Source organism: Babylonia areolata, chromosome 20 (assembly GCF_041734735.1).
Source record: "Babylonia areolata isolate BAREFJ2019XMU chromosome 20, ASM4173473v1, whole genome shotgun sequence".
Lineage (NCBI taxonomy): Eukaryota > Metazoa > Mollusca > Gastropoda > Neogastropoda > Buccinidae > Babylonia > Babylonia areolata.
Genome location: NC_134895.1, coordinates 47949731 through 47966839, shown reverse-complemented (window position 1 = coordinate 47966839; position 17109 = coordinate 47949731).

Sequence of the window (17109 nt, the reverse complement as noted above, 5' to 3'; positions counted from 1 at the left end):
TGTTACAAACCTTACAAAGTCGTAACTCTCGTGGTATGCCTTTGTGTCTCCCTGTTTCTATTTCCAGCTTATGATTACTACTTCGAAATCTGGAGAAGCTGATAACGTAATTATCAGGCATTTGACTATATATTTTTCTCTACCAAATCCACTTTTGAAATTTCGATAAAACAAACACTTACTACTCGCCTCTAGAGCATGTCTCCATAGATTTTGAAAAATATCTCTCAAAGCAATGCTGACATTCTTGCAGAAAGATTCCCCTCTCAAAGAAGAATTGAGCATCCCAAACACAGTCATACCCTGTTTCTATTAAAAATTTGTCTGATACAACTCCATTTTGAAGAATAAATACCATTTCGATATAAATCAAGTAATATCAAATATATTTTCCCAGAATATTTTTCTGTGTTTGATATCACTAAGCTGGTCCAAAATCGAAGTAATCTCATTTTCACTAACACACTAATTGGATAAATACCAGTTTCTCCATAAATAATTTTGGTCATAGTATTCCTGTTCATTGCGTGAGACAAATCAAATTAAATGAGGCCGTCCGTAAACAATTTCTAGCTACCGTGCTGATATCGTCAAGTGACACAAAACATACGCAGATACGAAAGTGCAGACTAGTCTTACTGTTGTTAATGTCCGAAGCAGTCAGGTTTCAGTCTCCGTTTCTCAAGGAGGCGTCACTGCGTTTCGACAAATCCTCAAGCTTATTCGCTGCACCACATCTGCTTGGTATATGCCTCATAGACCAACGCTCTTAGTCAGGCATAGATTATATTTGTGTACTTACTAGAGTCGATTTCTTCTTCAGGATTTTGCCAGAAGAAAACACGTTGCCATGGTTTTTTTCCCAGTGCGCCAAGATCGTGCTGCATAGTGAACTGTGACAACGCCGAAGCAATCTAGGGTAGAAAACCCTGACCAGGTTCTCCTAAACCGACTTCATGATTAAAACAGCTAAAGTACGTTAATCTGACAACAGTCTCAGTCGGTCAGTCAATGTGAGAGAGAGAGAGAGATAGAGAGTAAAAACAGTCATATAGTCTGCACTTCGCTGTATTGACACAACAGTGTGCTGCATGACACGTTTCGAAAAGCATGACAAGCTTTAGCAGACTTTGTTTTTCTTCTTCTTTTTCTTTTCTTCTTACAGAAGTTTCAGATCTTTGTTGAGAACAAGAGAGGAAGTGGGGTCATTAAAGAGTTTGACAACTTGATTCACGTGGTGGTCCCCAAATCCCTTCCAGGTCCTCCCCCCCCCCCCGACCCCCCCCCCCCCCCCCCCGCCCCCCGCCCCACCTGCTCCATCCCCATTCTGCCCACGTTCTGCATGGCGTTCTCCTCAAACTTGTGCAAGATGAAGATCTGCAACCACAGCAAGTTACAGGATGTTTTTACACAATGAACATTCATGTCCACACATTTTGTAAATCGTCTAATATCACTTCAAGTGGAAAGACGTTAAACTGAAGACAACAACAACATTTTGTAACAGGCCAATGGGCACTGCTTTTGACAATCTATGATACACATCTGTTCACTGCTAATGATGAATAATGTCACCATCTTCTTTCGTGATCATCTAAATCTCTCTGACTGTCTGACTGCTTGTCTGGTTTTTATGACGAAAGTTTGAACGCTGTAATGGCGAGTGTCCAATGGTTCAGATCCGCATTTCTCCACACAAAGCGCGCCAAGAATGCAAAATAAACACTAACTTTATTGCAAACTCAGTCTTCATAATGTAAAAAAAAAAAAAGAAGATTATGCAACAGTTTTGCTTCTTACTCTCTGTCGCTCGTTGCAGCATCATTTTTCAAGACACACGTCACAAACAATTTCACGTCACAATTCTTTACCCCCTTTCGCCTATCCTCCAGTCCCTAGTCTCTCTGTCTCTCTCTCTGTCTCTCTCTCTGTGTGTGCGCGCGCGCGCGCGTGTGTGTGTGTGTGTGTGTGTGTATATATATATATATGTGTGTGTGTGTGTGTATGTGTGTGTGTGTGTGTGTGTGTGTGTGTGTGTGTGTGTGTGTGTGTGTGTGTGTGTGTGTTGTTTTTACCATGCTTATGCCATTATGTAGTATAGTATTCGCATTCTATGACTTTAAGTAGCATTGTGTAGTGCATGTAATGACATATATGATGTAGTATTGTGTAGTGTAGACCCTGTTTCAGGGCGGGGACTGGATGAAAAAAAAGCGCGCCAGTGCTTATCTATTATCCTTGATAATAAAGAATTTGTCTTCTCTCTCTCTCTCTCTCTCTCTCTCTCTCTCTCTCTCACGCGCGCGCGTGCGCGCACACACACATTCAGCAATGTAGGCGTATTGGGAATAGGTGAATCGGATAACACTGTTTGGAACTGGGGTCCACTGAGCCCTCCAGATTTTTAGTTTGTAAAACTAAAACTCAACACCATGCCGAAACGGGGCCTCGAACCTGGCTGTGCTCTGGATCGGAATCCAACACTAAACCGATTCCGGCACGGCGCCTGTTTTTCACCTCAAGCAGACTCAACACCTCAAGCAAACTCGTGAACACTTGCCACCCAGTGGTAGCCTTTCAACAGGGATTGGTTTCAAACTGTGTGTTTGTGTAATAGTGTTAGTGTGTGTGTGTGTGTGTGTGTGTGTGTGTGTGTGTGCGTGCGTGTGTGTGTGTGTGTGTGTGTGTGTTGTGTGTGTGTGTTGTGCGTGCGTGTGTGTGTTGTGTGTGTGTGTGTGTTGAGTGTAACATCGACACCCATTTCACATTGATATAGACGAAGGTGACACACCAAAGCGGGACTGCCTATCTTTTCATCAGTCTGTCTTTGTCCGTATGGGCATAAAACGCTTTTGGGAGATGGGGTGTGTGTGTCTGTGTGTGTCTGTGTCTCTGTCTGTCTGTGTGTCTGTGTCTATGTGTGTGTGTTCGTTGGGGAAGGGTGGTGGGGTTGAGAGAAAAAGAGACAAACACAGAGAGAGTGTGTAAAACGTACGCATTTTACTCTTGTTTTGTCTATAACATAAACCCTACAAAAAACGCAGATACTATGCTGCTAGAAATAATCGTGACTACTCATTTTAAAAAAAAAAAAATTCTGCCGGCAATTGTATTTGTTTTCCTATTGGATTTTTCCTACATAATTTTGTCAGGGACAACCCTTTTGTTGCCGTGGGTTCATTTACGTTCGCTAAGTGCATGCTGCACGCGCGACCTCTTTATCAGGTCATCTAAATGACTAGCGTCCAGACCACCACTCAAGGTCTAGTGGAGGTGAAGAAAGTACTGGCAACTGTGGGATTCAAACCAGCGCGCTCAGATTCTCTCGCTTCCTATGCGGACGCGTTACCTCTTTGGCCAACACTCCACATACGTGTGTAGACTCTGCATGCGCGCGTGAGTGTGTGTGTGAGTGAGTGTGTGTGAGTGTCTGCGTGCGTGACAAGAAGTGAACTTTGGACAAGGGACTGATATGAACACGGATCCAGTGCGTTTTTTATTAGGAGGCATTGGGTGTCAGTTTGGTCCCGCTGTGTGCATACACTACTGAAAAACGCGCGCACGCACACACACATACATACATACATACAAACATACATACACACATAAACACACACACACACACACACACACAACAACAACAACAACAACAACAACAACAACACGCACACACACGCACGACACACAGCCCCTTCCTTCCCTTCCCTACACACACTCACACACACACATACACGCACACTACATCCTCCCCCCCCCACCCATCCACACACACACACACACACTCACACACTCACACTCACACACACACACACACACTCACACACACACACACACACACACACAAACACACACACACACACACACACACACACACACACATACACACACTCACTCACTCACCCACTCACACACACACACACACACACACTCACTCACCCCCCCCCCCCCCCCCCCCCCCCCCCCACCCCCCCCCCCCCCACACACACACACACACGGTGAAACCACAGAGAAATGACACCGTTTCTTGTGACACCCTAGCCGTCAGAACTTCATACAATGTCAAGGATCATTAAACATGAACTGAAGTCGAAACGCTGTCTGAGTATCTAGGACAGTGGTCCAGTTATAGAATTACGAAGGCAGACATTCGTGGTTTATATGTAATCAAGAAGAGGTAAAAAAAATATATATATATAAAAAAAAGCAATGCAATGAAGAACAGAGTAAAATGGTAGGGGGGAAAGGGAAGAATAAAACAAATAATAATAATAATAATAATTCCTAACTTTTCTATGGCGCGATATCCAGTACTAATGCTGCTTAAAGCGCCTTACATCATCGAGCCAGATATAAACATAGTATAAAACATTACAACACCTCAATCCAATGCGTTCACAGAATGAATAAAAAAAAACAAGCATGATCCACCAAACAATTAAAATATCAAGTAAATAATGCTTAGATTAAAAAGAAATACATTCCTTAAAAACACAATTTTTTTTTAGACACACACATACAAAAAGAAAGATCAAACGAAAGAAAGAACAGAGTAGCAAAAATGAAAAGAATAAAAGAGAGAGAAAAAGAGACAGACAAACAGATTCAGATTCAGATGATTTATTCATTTAAGGCCACAGCCCCATATGAACAAGGAGCGATACCAAAACTGTCGCCATAACATGACGTTTTCTGCCCTGGCAAGCTCTGGTCCTCGCTACCTCTCTGATCTCCTTAAAGTGTACATTCCAACTCGACACCTTCGTTCTGCTTCTGATACCAGGCTTTTAAAAACCCCTACTGTAAAGAAGAAGCAACAGGGTCAAAGATCTTTTTCTTTCCAGGCTCCGTCATTGTGGAACAAGCTACCAGAACATTTGTGTCATTCTGTCTCGCTGAAATCTTTTAAGTCTGCTCTGAAAATACATCTTTTCTAACAGCAGTAACAGCAGGTTTTTATCTTATGTGGTTTTGGGTGGATGTTTTGTTGTGGAGAGGCTGTTTGCAGGGGGTGTGTGTGTGTAGCGGGGTGCTGGTGAGTGTCCGTGCGTTCGTGTGTGCGTGCGTGCCTGAGTGCGTGTTGCAGGGATGCGTTTTCTGGAGGGCGTCATGGGTGGGTGGGTGGGTGGTTTCCAATGTTCTGTTGCTTGAGTGTTTTCTGGTGCGTGCTTCCGTATGTGAAGGGGTGTGTGTGTGGGAGGGGGGGGGGGTGGAAAGGAGTACTGATGGGGAGGTGGGGAGTGAGGAACGAAATGTAAAGTACTTTGAACAGCAGTTCTGAAAAAAAAACGTGCTATGTAAATATCCATTATTATTTTGATAACTGTTGGTGTCTGTAGAACTGTTTTCAAAGAAACCAAGAGAATACTACATCACCTCTGAAATAAAAAGGGGGCAACACACATTCTTTGCAGCCAGCTCGTAACTAGGCATAAGTGACAGATTTTAGAGTATGTAATTATAGAGAGAGAGAGAGTCAGGTAACACAGGTTAGGTAACCTGTAAGAAAACATATTCTTTATGGTCTTCGTCCTTGATTGGACATTTGAAGGGGTTTTCCATGGCATGCTACGAAAGTGTTTCACAACGTTTTTGTGTGACGTCTTATTTAAGGATGTGACGCATTTTTGTGTAGCCGAACCGAGTGGTTATTCAAGGGTAACACGGCTACAAAAGTGGCGTCGCCGACAGGATATTGATCCAAGATTAATCCAAAATCCTTCCCTTTGATGTTACTATTCTTTTATCCAAATGAAATCCATCCCTAAACCACAGCCCTTTACCACCAAGTGTACCTTGTTACAACTTGGCGCTGTGCGCAAGGATGTGCTAATTCTTTAATATCTCTAAATATAAATTATAGGCCCCTCACCAAGCAAATCTCTATTACATTTGTTGTTGTTGAGAGAAGGTGGAAGGCTTAACTGAACTTGCAAAAGGGGAGGGGGGATGGCATTGGTTTTGGACTGTGTATGTTGTTGCACAAATGATCCTTTCTAGTCAAGGTTCTTCAAGGTTATTTCCTTTTGGATGATGCTCGTGTCGGGCTCCTGAGTCACTTGTCATGTGCCTTGTGGACATCTTCACTTCTGAACTGACCACAACGTAAACCTGACGGGTCATCGGCCGGATTGGCTTCCCAGAATCACAGAAATATTCGGCTATAGGCAAGAAGCCTTTTGCCCTCGTATTAATGTCCATTAATGTGCCTTTGGATCACTATATAGTGAACTGTTCCACGTTTTAATCAGGCATAGTGTATACTACATTTATTTCTGACTCAATAAAGATTTAAATCGATGGAAAATACATGGTCCTTAAAAGTTTTGTCAATTTGGTTTTTGAAGGCGTTTACTGATGATGCATTGATGGTGTCAGAGGAAAGGTTATTCCCCAGATTAATGATACGGTTATTTTGTATCGGTACTTATTCACCATAGTTAATTACTCATTGCTTGTATTAACAAAAAGTTTAACTATCCTTACTTGTCAATCAACCATTTACTTATATGATGTGCTAATTACATAACCATCTATCAACACGTTCTGTACTTTATCAACTCGTATATGTGTGCACGAACGTGTGAAGACATGGTAGAACACGAGGGACACTGTATTGGATTTCTCACATGCCTTGCGCGTCGGCTGACGGTTGTTGGAGGCCGTGCGGGCATGGTCTGCTCGAGGTGGAGGCATGGGCGTAAACATTTGCGTTTGTGCACGTGGGTACACTACGCTCACGATCCTGACTGTAAATCCAGCGTTTTCGGTCGCCGACGACATGCTTATGAAGCCAAACACTGGCTAACAAATTTGATGTATTTTTTTAACTAGAGTATCATAATAAACTTTTGTTCCTTTTTTCACTGAATATATCATTTGTAATGATTTTCTCATCTGCAAAGCAGTGTTATTATCAATTTTAATGTTTAGGTTTTTTATATAATTTCTAACTGACCTTATGCAACCATTTAAAGTAAGGAAATTTGTTATATTTCCATGCTTTTGACTAAAATCTTCATAGGAAAGGAAACTACTGTCCCCGTGCACTAGATGAGAAATATTCCAGACCCCCTTTTCCATCCAATTTCTGTATGATAAAATCTTACTTCCAATTTTAATATTTTGGTTCAGAAAGATTGGTTCTGCTAAAACTTCTTTACTACTTAATAGTGGGACCTTCTGACAAAATTCTTTGTAGGCTTGGAAAACATGGATCCAGAACTTATTCTTATCATTAGGTGTTGGTAGACAGGGTCCATATCTATCAATATCTTTGATAACTGGATTGCTTTCTTTTATTATTATTGTCCATTTATGGTTTGAAAACTTTAATTTACGTATCCAGCTCAGCTTAAGACCTTTAATAAATTGTTTGATGTCAAACATTCCTAATCCTCCTAATATTGTACTTTTAATTACTGTTTTTCTACTTATTCGATCCTGTTTTTTGTTCCAAATAAACTTGAAACATGCCTTCTGCAGCTCATCAATATATTCATCAGGTGGATTTGGTAGAAACATCCATAACTGGGTTATTTTTGATAAAATCAGTGACTTGAGAACAGCTATCCTTCCTAAAGGGGTAATCGGTCTTTTTATCCATATTCTAAATAACATTCTAATTTCAGACATTTTGTCTTTATAGTTTAATTCCTCACATTCTTCTAAATCAACAGTAAACCACACTCCTAAGATTTTAAATTTTGGTGGGTTCCATACCATTTTTAAATGAGGTAGATATCTAATTTGACATTGTTTTCTGCTACCCAGCCATATTGCTTGAGTTTTACCTGCATTCATATATAATCCTGAAAAACTACTAAACGAGTCAGTTGTCCTTATGATCTCCTCAAACGATATTCTATCTCCTTTGGTCATCAGTTGGGTGTCATCTGCAAACTGTGCAATTTTATGATCTGTATTATTAATATTAATACCTTTAATCAGTTTATTTTCTCTTATCATTATGCCAAGGATTTCAACACATAGAAGAAATAAGTAGGGTGAAATGGGATCACCTTGACGACATCCTCTCTCTACTGGAAACCAAGAAGACGCCGTTCCGTTTACTACTACTGCTGATTTAATATTTTGATAAAAGGTACTTATCCATCTACAGAAGACTGGACCAAATCCAAATGCTTTTAACACTTTCATCATGAAAGTGAAGTCAACAGTATCAAACGCTTTTTCAAAATCTATACAAATCAATAAACCAGGCAACTGCTTTGAATTTAAATAATGAATCATATCATATATTAATCTAATATTGTCACCAATAAATCTGTTAGACATAAATCCTGTTTGGTCATCACTAATTAAAGAGGACAGCACAGACTTAACTCTATTTGCTAAGCAAGAAGATCCAATTTTATAAACAACATTTAATAAAGATATCGGTCTCCAGTTCTTAATAAATTCTCTTGGTTTGTCACCCTTTGGTATACAAATTATTATGCCTTCTTTCTGTGTTTGTGACAGTTCACCTTTCTTCAAACCTTCATTTAGTGACCTGACAATTAAGTATCCAAGATCCTTCCAAAAGAATTTAAAAAATTCGGCAGAAAAGCCGTCAGTACCTGGACTCTTATTGTTCTGCATGCGTTTAAGTGCCTGGGTAGCTTCTTCATAAGTAATTTCACCCTCAAGGTTTTCTATTTCTATATTACTAAGTTTAGGCATTTCCTTAACAATATCTGCTATTTCACATGTTTGAATAAGTCTCTTTTTATATAAATGTTTATAGAAATCGTGAACCTCCTTTAATATTACATTATGTTCATGGATTTCTTCTCCTTTGTCTGTAACTAATTTCTTCATACTCTTATTTACAAAGTGCCTTTTTTCAAGATTACAAAAGTATTTTGATACTTTTTCTCCTTCTGCTATCCATCTGGCCCTTGAACGCATGAGTACTCCTTCCATCTTCTTTTTTCTAATATCTACAAGCTTTAACTTATTCTCTTCTATTCTATCATTTTCTTGACATGTTCTGACATTCCTGCTTTCTAAGTTCTGTATTTCTATTTCTAACTGTTGTTCTTCCTCCTCTGTTTTACGTTTTTTCATTGTGGCATATGAGATTGTTTTTGATCTAATCTTCATTAATAGAACATCTAACAATAATTGGTCTGATATTACACACTGTATTTCGGACATTAGAATGTTTCTTAATTCTTCATAATTGTATAATGGAACTGCATATTCTCTAATAACTTGTTTGATTTCTTCTTTAATTTCATTTACATAATCTATATCTTTCAGTAAAGAATTGTTGAATTTCCAAAAAGATTTTCGTTTAATTTTTTCGCCAAATGAAAGTTTAAGAACTATCATTGAATGGTCTGTCCTATAGCCATATTGGATGTCTGCTTCGTGCACATACTGTATCAAACATTCAGATATAAGGAAGAAGTCCAAACGGCTCTGTTGAAAAGGGGATGGTCTACGCCATGTAAAACGTGTACTATCAGGGTTTAAGTCTCGCCAAACATCATACATATCTAAGTTTGTCATAATATCTTCTACTTTGTCTCTAGCTTTAGGGTTATTTATGTGTTTATAATTAGAATAATCTTTATGTGGGTCAAGAACTAGATTCCAGTCACCTCCAATAATCAGGTTTGGGTATCCAAACTGTGTAATATTTTTTTCCAGTTCATCATAAAATTCTGGGGAATCTTTGTTTGGGCCATAAATGTTTACAATTAAGAAATCCTTTTCTACTGTTGTAAAGGAAATAATTATGCAGTTTCCATTAGGATCCTTGTACACCTTTTTAATTTTAAATTCAAAATTGTTATTGAACATAACAGCAACACCTCTGGATTGTGAATTATGAGATGCAAAGTGACAAGTGTAACCCCATTCAGATCTAACATACGATTCAATATTTGGGTCGAAATGTGTATCTTGAAGGAGATAAATGGAGTGTTTCTTTTGTCTAAGAAAGTGAAAAACATCTCTCCTCTTTTTAACGTTACCCAGTCCTTGACAGTTCATGGAAACAATGCTTATATTTTCCATTTTATTTTATTATTATTGTGGCTATTATATCAAGTAATTAATGACTTATACTATATTTTCTAGTGGAGTCTAAAGGGCATCCACTCATTCTATTTGCATGGTACATAGTACAACTGAGCAAAGGCTTTCAAATAAAGAAAAATACACTCCTTTATAAGTACCCATCACTGAGTGACAATCATTTATATCATCCATGACGGGACAAATTAAAATAAAAACAAAGTACATCAAGAGAAAAGCACACATTTAGACAAACAGGTAAGTCTTGGTCAAGTGAGTGGGCTCCTGCGGCGAGGCGACGTGCATCACTGGAGAAAAAAAAAAAAAAAAAAAAAAAAAAAAACACCTGTGTTTGTGTCCTGTTTGTGCTAACAATAACGTGTGCGCAGTTGGGAGCATGTTACACGCACATGCTCATGATGCATGCATGTGGGGGGGAGCCTATTTTTGTGTCATGTTTGTATTAACATAGCGTGTGCATAAGTGGGAGTATGTCGCACGCACGTGCTCATGATGCATGCATGTGGGAAAAACAATAACAAAAAAAAAGCAAAAAAACCAACCTACAAAATGACCATATGCATGGCAATATTATTTGCACAATCCATTGAAGTCATACCCTGCACAATCGCCACAACATACACCCCCACGCATATACGTCCATTGGGAAAGTTTAAACTTCAAACACTGACGCACCGCGGAATATACGGCACAGTTCTCTCCAGCACAAGGAGTCGGCAAGGGAGTAGGGAACATAGGGTCGGGGTGCGCGGGAGGAGTAATGGCAAGGAGGGGGAGGGGGAAACGACAGTCAACGATGGAGGGTACGGTGGTAGCGGGACACACCAAGGCTACAATAAGCAACAGCGAGCACAGCAGTACACAGAGCTGGAGAAACCACATGCGAGCACGCACACAAATCTTATGAAGAGAGGTGGGCTGTAAATTTAACCTCTCTCTGTTGTGTGCGGAAATAATGTATTAATACATGTTTAGAAAGAAAAAAGTGTATGTAATGAATAAACGTTGAGTGAAACGTTTGTCTCTAGACATATTCCAATTATAATGTACATGTGTCAGTGTATATAAAAAACACTCACTCACAACCTCCTCCCACCTTCCCCTCACCACCAGAGCACATCCTGGGCTGTCAATAAATGAAGGGGGACAAAAAGAATATTATATGTACAGTCAGATGCCAACTGTGTGTGGGTGTGTGTGTTTATGGTTTAATTTGATTTTGCGTTAATGATACTTGGTGGTTTGTACAGACGTGTCAGTATGGGAAGTAAGTGCGCGCGCGTGTGCGTATGGCTATGTGAGTGTTCCAATGTACACGTGTTCACACTGTAGGTACGTCTGTGTGAAAGTTCATGCACATGCCCCCCTCTCATCATCACCCCTCTCATGTACTAGTGTCAGAGTCACAATGTCACATTGCACGGCGCAGTACCTCGTCAACATCCACATCCACCTCTAGCCTCACAGTCTTGCCATTCTTGATCTTTGCAAATATTTTCCCCCTGGAACTCCAAGCGTCCAGTGTCGCCGAATGTTCTTTTGCTTCTTTAAGAAGTTTAAAGTTCAGAGAAGTCAGGTCCTCTGCAATAGAAATCTTCTGTGGATTTCCTTTTAGTTTGCGACGGTTAGCGAGAACCTCATCTTTCTTCCTCCTGGACAGAAAGCGCACTATCATGGGGCGAGGTCTGGTGAGCTGAGGAGTGCGACTGCCAGTTCTATGAGCTGTTTCGATGTCTGCTTCCGTGACGGCCACGCCCAGTTTGCTTGTGAAAAGATCGCTGAGCTTCTGAGTGCAGGCGTTTGTTGTTTCAGGCTCCTCAGCTTTGGATTCTGGTATGTTGTACACTCGCAGATTCCATCCGCGACCATACTGTTCTGAGTCATTGTTTCCCTTTCGAAGAGCTGCAGTCTGCTTGTTTTGTTTATTAAGCATTTCAAAAAGCTCGCCGTTGGTTTTTTGTACCACCTCTACTTCTCTCTGCAATTTGTCTCTTTCTTTCTCAACAACGATGAGTCGTTCTTCCAATGCTTCTATTTTGTTCATAAATTTAGAAGTGACATCATCAATTTTTGTTTGAATGTCTGTTTTCATTTTGGAAATATCATCTTTAGACGCCAGACTGTTCTGCAAACTGTCAAATCGCTCACTGATCTCTCTCATGAACACCATGAATCTCGACTCCATGTCTCTCTCCTCCTGACGCTCTTCTTCCAGACTAATCTTTTTACTGATGTGTTTAAGTGTGTCTGGACTGTCACCCTCACTGCTAGAAGTGGACCCTGGCTGCTTACGTTTAAACTGAGCGAGGATGTTTTTGTAACCTGTAGACATCGCATTCGTGTTATTGCTTGCCTGCTTGTTCCTTCCTCCTCCCCTCTCCCCCTCTCTGTTTTTTCGTTGTTGTTTTTTTTCCTCTTCTCTTCCCTTCTTTCTCTCTCCTTTTTTGAAACCGAATGCTTGTGACAAGGTTATCCATATTTTGCACTTTAAGCGATTATTTTCTTTCTTTCTTTCCAAGTTGATTTGTGTGCATATTAACTACGGTTTCAAAAAGATTTGCATAGTACTTCAATCGTTCCTGTAATTAATACAAGCTGACTTTCCTTGCTTTGTGTGTGTGCGTGCGTACATGCGCTCCTGCGCGCGCGTGCGCGCGCGTATGTGTGTGTGTGTCCTATATTTGACACAAGTTGAAAAATCTGCTTCGCACAAACTGGCTTGCGTGCGTACTTGCTCTGAGTGTGTCCAGCTTGAACACGAGTGTGTGTACGTTTATGTGTGCCCTGTATTTGACCCAAGTCGACTGAATTGGCTTTGCACAGGTCAACTTGAGCACATGCGTGTGTGCGGCTGTGTGTGCGTGAATGAGTGCGCGCGCGATCGTGTATGCGTGTGTGTGTGTGTGTGTGTGTGTGTGTGTGTGTGTGTGTGTGCTTTTCTTTATTCGGTAACACGTACACTGACTTGACATACATTTCTTTTCGTCCACCTGAGGGAGGACGCGCGAGCTGACTTCACGTGCAGCGGGCTGACGGTGTCGTGACGGCATGCGTGTCTTTCTTCCTAGGCGTCACTGGGCAGTGTGCCACGAACTTTGACTGTGAGAATAGGAGGGAGGGAGAGAGAGAGAGTATGTGTGAGTGTGTGCATCTACATATGCATGTATGTGAGAGGATGAGGGTAACAGATGAATATGATTGCCACTGATTACGCACAATGGATTTACTGCAGAAAACGGTACTGGAACGTAAGACGGCTACATGCCCTAACAGGATTCACGTTTCTATTGTTATTGTTGTTGACGTTATTATCACCATCTTCATTATCATCATTATTATAAATAGCTATTACCATTATCGATTGTTTTCTTTACACACATTATGTACAGCTATGAATGGGCGTGCATGCTGGCACCCGTGCCAGCATTTGAGTGCACTGGTATACACGGGTGTTTGCGTTCCCCCGTGCGTATCAGTGAGTGTGTGGAAGAGCCTTGCATTAACTATCCAATTACATCCAGACATGTTCCCTCTTACGATCATACTGTAGCTCTGTATGCCCACTGCATGCGATCTGTGTTTTAACTCATGACAGTTTTATTCATGACAGACTGTTATGTGAGTCCATGCTTAAAAATGTTTTAATGTACTGCATACGCACACGGGCATGACTTAAGTATTTACCTGTGGAGTGTGCCTTGTATACATGGATACCACAGCTACACTATCTAAATTACCAACGGGGAGCTCGGTGATATTTGTTATCAGCCTTGACCAGAGTCCATACGGCGATTACATCGGGTAATCGAACGTGTATGCTTGATCTTGACTTTGATTAGACCTTTCTTAATCGTTTTTACTTGTTCTGTTATTTTAAGAATGAGTTCTGTACTTGTCTTTTCTATTAGTGTGGTGGTGGAAATTTCTGGAGAGAGAGGTGATGTATTGTTGATTCCCGGGTACAATCAAAGGACAAATGGCGCTCCAATCACGATTTTGCTTTTTCTCATCTTTGTCAGTTCAATAACCTAAATGGGTGTTGATATATCTGTTTACAGAATTGTGATTGGACTGTTCAAAAGCACAGCCAGTCTTCCGCACAAAATATTGTTCTTTTTAAACAAGACAGCAACCGTCCCATTTTTTCTTTTAGTTTATGCTACTAGAAATGAACACTTGACTTTATCTGTTATGTTACTTTTCCTTGCCATGGATTTCAGTGTTGACATGTTTTTACAAAATACATACCAAGAAAAATGTTATGAACCACCTACTCTGCCTGATAACAAGAAGAACCAGAGAAATTCTTATTTTCATTAAACTTTACCCATGATGTCTGGTGATTACAGAAAGCAACCCTGGTCCTGAAAAGTGTGGGGAAATCTGTGTTACACATGTGAATGCACGTAGTTTAAGAAATAAGATAGATTTATTCGAAACAGAGTGTCATCAGTTTGATATTGTAACTGTTTCCGAAACTTGGTTAGCACCAATAGATACCAATGAATCCCTGCACTTACAGACCTTCCACCCCACCTGTCCGTCTAGACAGACCCAATGACCCACATGGTGGGGTTGCCATATATGTAAAAGATTACTTGTATCTTAAACCTCGTTCCTGACCTGTATGTTGATACTCTTGAAGTAGTATGGATTGAAACCAAGATTGACCCAGAGAACTTACTTGTTGGGTCATTCTATCGTCCCCCTAATGCAAATGTTGATTACTGGAACTTGATAAATGATAGTATAAGGAAAGCTGACAGAACAATGACAAAATTTATTATTCAAGGAGACTTCAATGTAGATGTACAAACTAACCCAACCAGGTATCTAACATATATCTTAAATCGCTATCAACTTAAACAAGTAGTAAATTCCCCAACCAGAATCACAGACACTTCTAGGACATGCATAGATCTAATTATTACTCAGAGTCCGGACATGATTAAATCCACTGAAGTCTTGTCCTCCATTTTGTAGTGACCATGGCGTTCCATGTGTAATTTTAAAACCTCTTGTACACAAGCACAGTACTTTCCAGAGAACCAATATTTGGTTATGATAAGTTAGATCGAAACAAATTCTGTGAATTATTAAGGAACGTAAACGAAAGATTTTGTTAGCAGCAAAACAGTGCATGCATTGTAAAGTTGTAACAGTACGCCCAAAGATGCTCCTTGGTTCAATAACGAATTGAAATGACTTATTAAGAAAAGAAAATAAACTCCATAGAAAAGCCAAGAGAACGAACGAACAGGGTGACTGGGGAAAGTTTCCGGAATGTGAGAAATGAAGTAGTGGATAAGGTACGGAAAAGGAAGTAGTGGATAAGGTACGGAAAAGGAAGTAGTGGATAAGGTACGGAAAAGGAAGTTAGAGTATTACAATGAGCTGACAAAGTGTTAGATCCCGATCAGTTTAGACAAAGAGATTGGTGGAAAATAGTTCGGCAATTTATGAACAAAAAAGGTATAGATTCTGATAATATACCTCCACTTACCGTGGACGGAAAAAACATATTACTCCAGTCTAGATAAAGCAAACATATTTAATGAATTTTGTATAGACCAGTGTAAACTAGTAGGTACAGACGATCCCTCTTCCACACGTAGTTTTCAACGAATCGACACAGATAGAAGAAATAACACTGACAGCTCTTGAAGTGAAACCCATTATTGATAATCTTGATACAAAAAAGGGCGTCTGGCCCAGACTAATTCATAGCAAATTATTAGGTCGCTTCAGTTGATGTCATATCTGCCTCCACTCAGCCATTCTTTAACCGATGCTTGGACGGAAGGCAAATTTCCACAGCTGTGGAAAACAGCAAATGTTAACCAGTTCATAAAAAAGGAACCAAAGACGAATGTACTAATTATCGGCCGATCTCCCTTTTAAGTTGCTGTAGGAAAAGTCTTTGAAAGATGTGTGCACAAAATATGTTTATAACTTTCTTACATCCAACAACCTGATTACGGAAGCACAGTCAGGGTTTTATTCATGGTGACTCGACAATCAACCAACTTCTTATTATCTATGACAACTTAGTAAATAACTACGCTAAAAGTACTCCTGTTCAGTCAATATTTTTTGATATATCTAAAGCTTTCGATCGTGTGTGGGCACAGGGGCCTTTTACTTAAGCTGGAAGCTGCTGGTATCAGAGGCAAACTCTTGGTTTGGTTTCGAGATTATCTCTCAGACAGGTACCAGTCAGTTTAATCAAAGGTGCACAGTCAGTTAAGTAAAACTTCCCTCAGGGTGTACCACAAGGATCTGTTCTTGGTCCTCTGTTATTTCTAGTCTATATCAATGGACATAGTCTGTAGTATTAGTTCTGATATCAAATTATTTGCTGATGACACGAGCATGTCTCTTGCAATGAGAAACCCTTGTCACGAGAAAAGAAACCCTGCAAGCTGACTTAAATAGATATAGACGTTTGGGGCAAATACATGGAAAGTTAAATTTAATGAATCAAAAACAGAACTACTAAATGTATCCGGGGGAAACGTAGAATGCCTACGACCTAACTTTTGGAAGTGTCAACTTACACAACACAATCAACACAAGCACCCTAGGGGTCATTCTGCCAAAGTAATTGTAGGTGGGGTGACCACATTGATAGTATCGTTAGTAAGCTATGTTACTGATCAACTGTCTTCGTTCATTTAAGTGCAAGCTGACCAGGGGGGCTCTGGAAACGATGTATAGATCCTTCATCGTCCCAATCTTTGACTATGCTGGATATAATCTGGGGACAACTGCGCACAGTAACCAATGTAAAATGTTGGAAGACTTACACTTAGACGCTCTGCGTATTATCACTGGTACCGTACGTGGTACTAGCCACGATAAATTGCTTGCAGAATCAGGATTCTGTTCATTAAAAGAAAGGCGTCGTAGACATAAGATAATAATGTACTTTAAAATCATCAACAATATTTGTCCTCAGTACCTTACAAACTTATTGCCCCCTCTCGTGTCAACAGTAAACCCACACCACAGGCGAAGACCATTTGAATGAATCGTCCCTCCACACCACACTGACATTTCCAA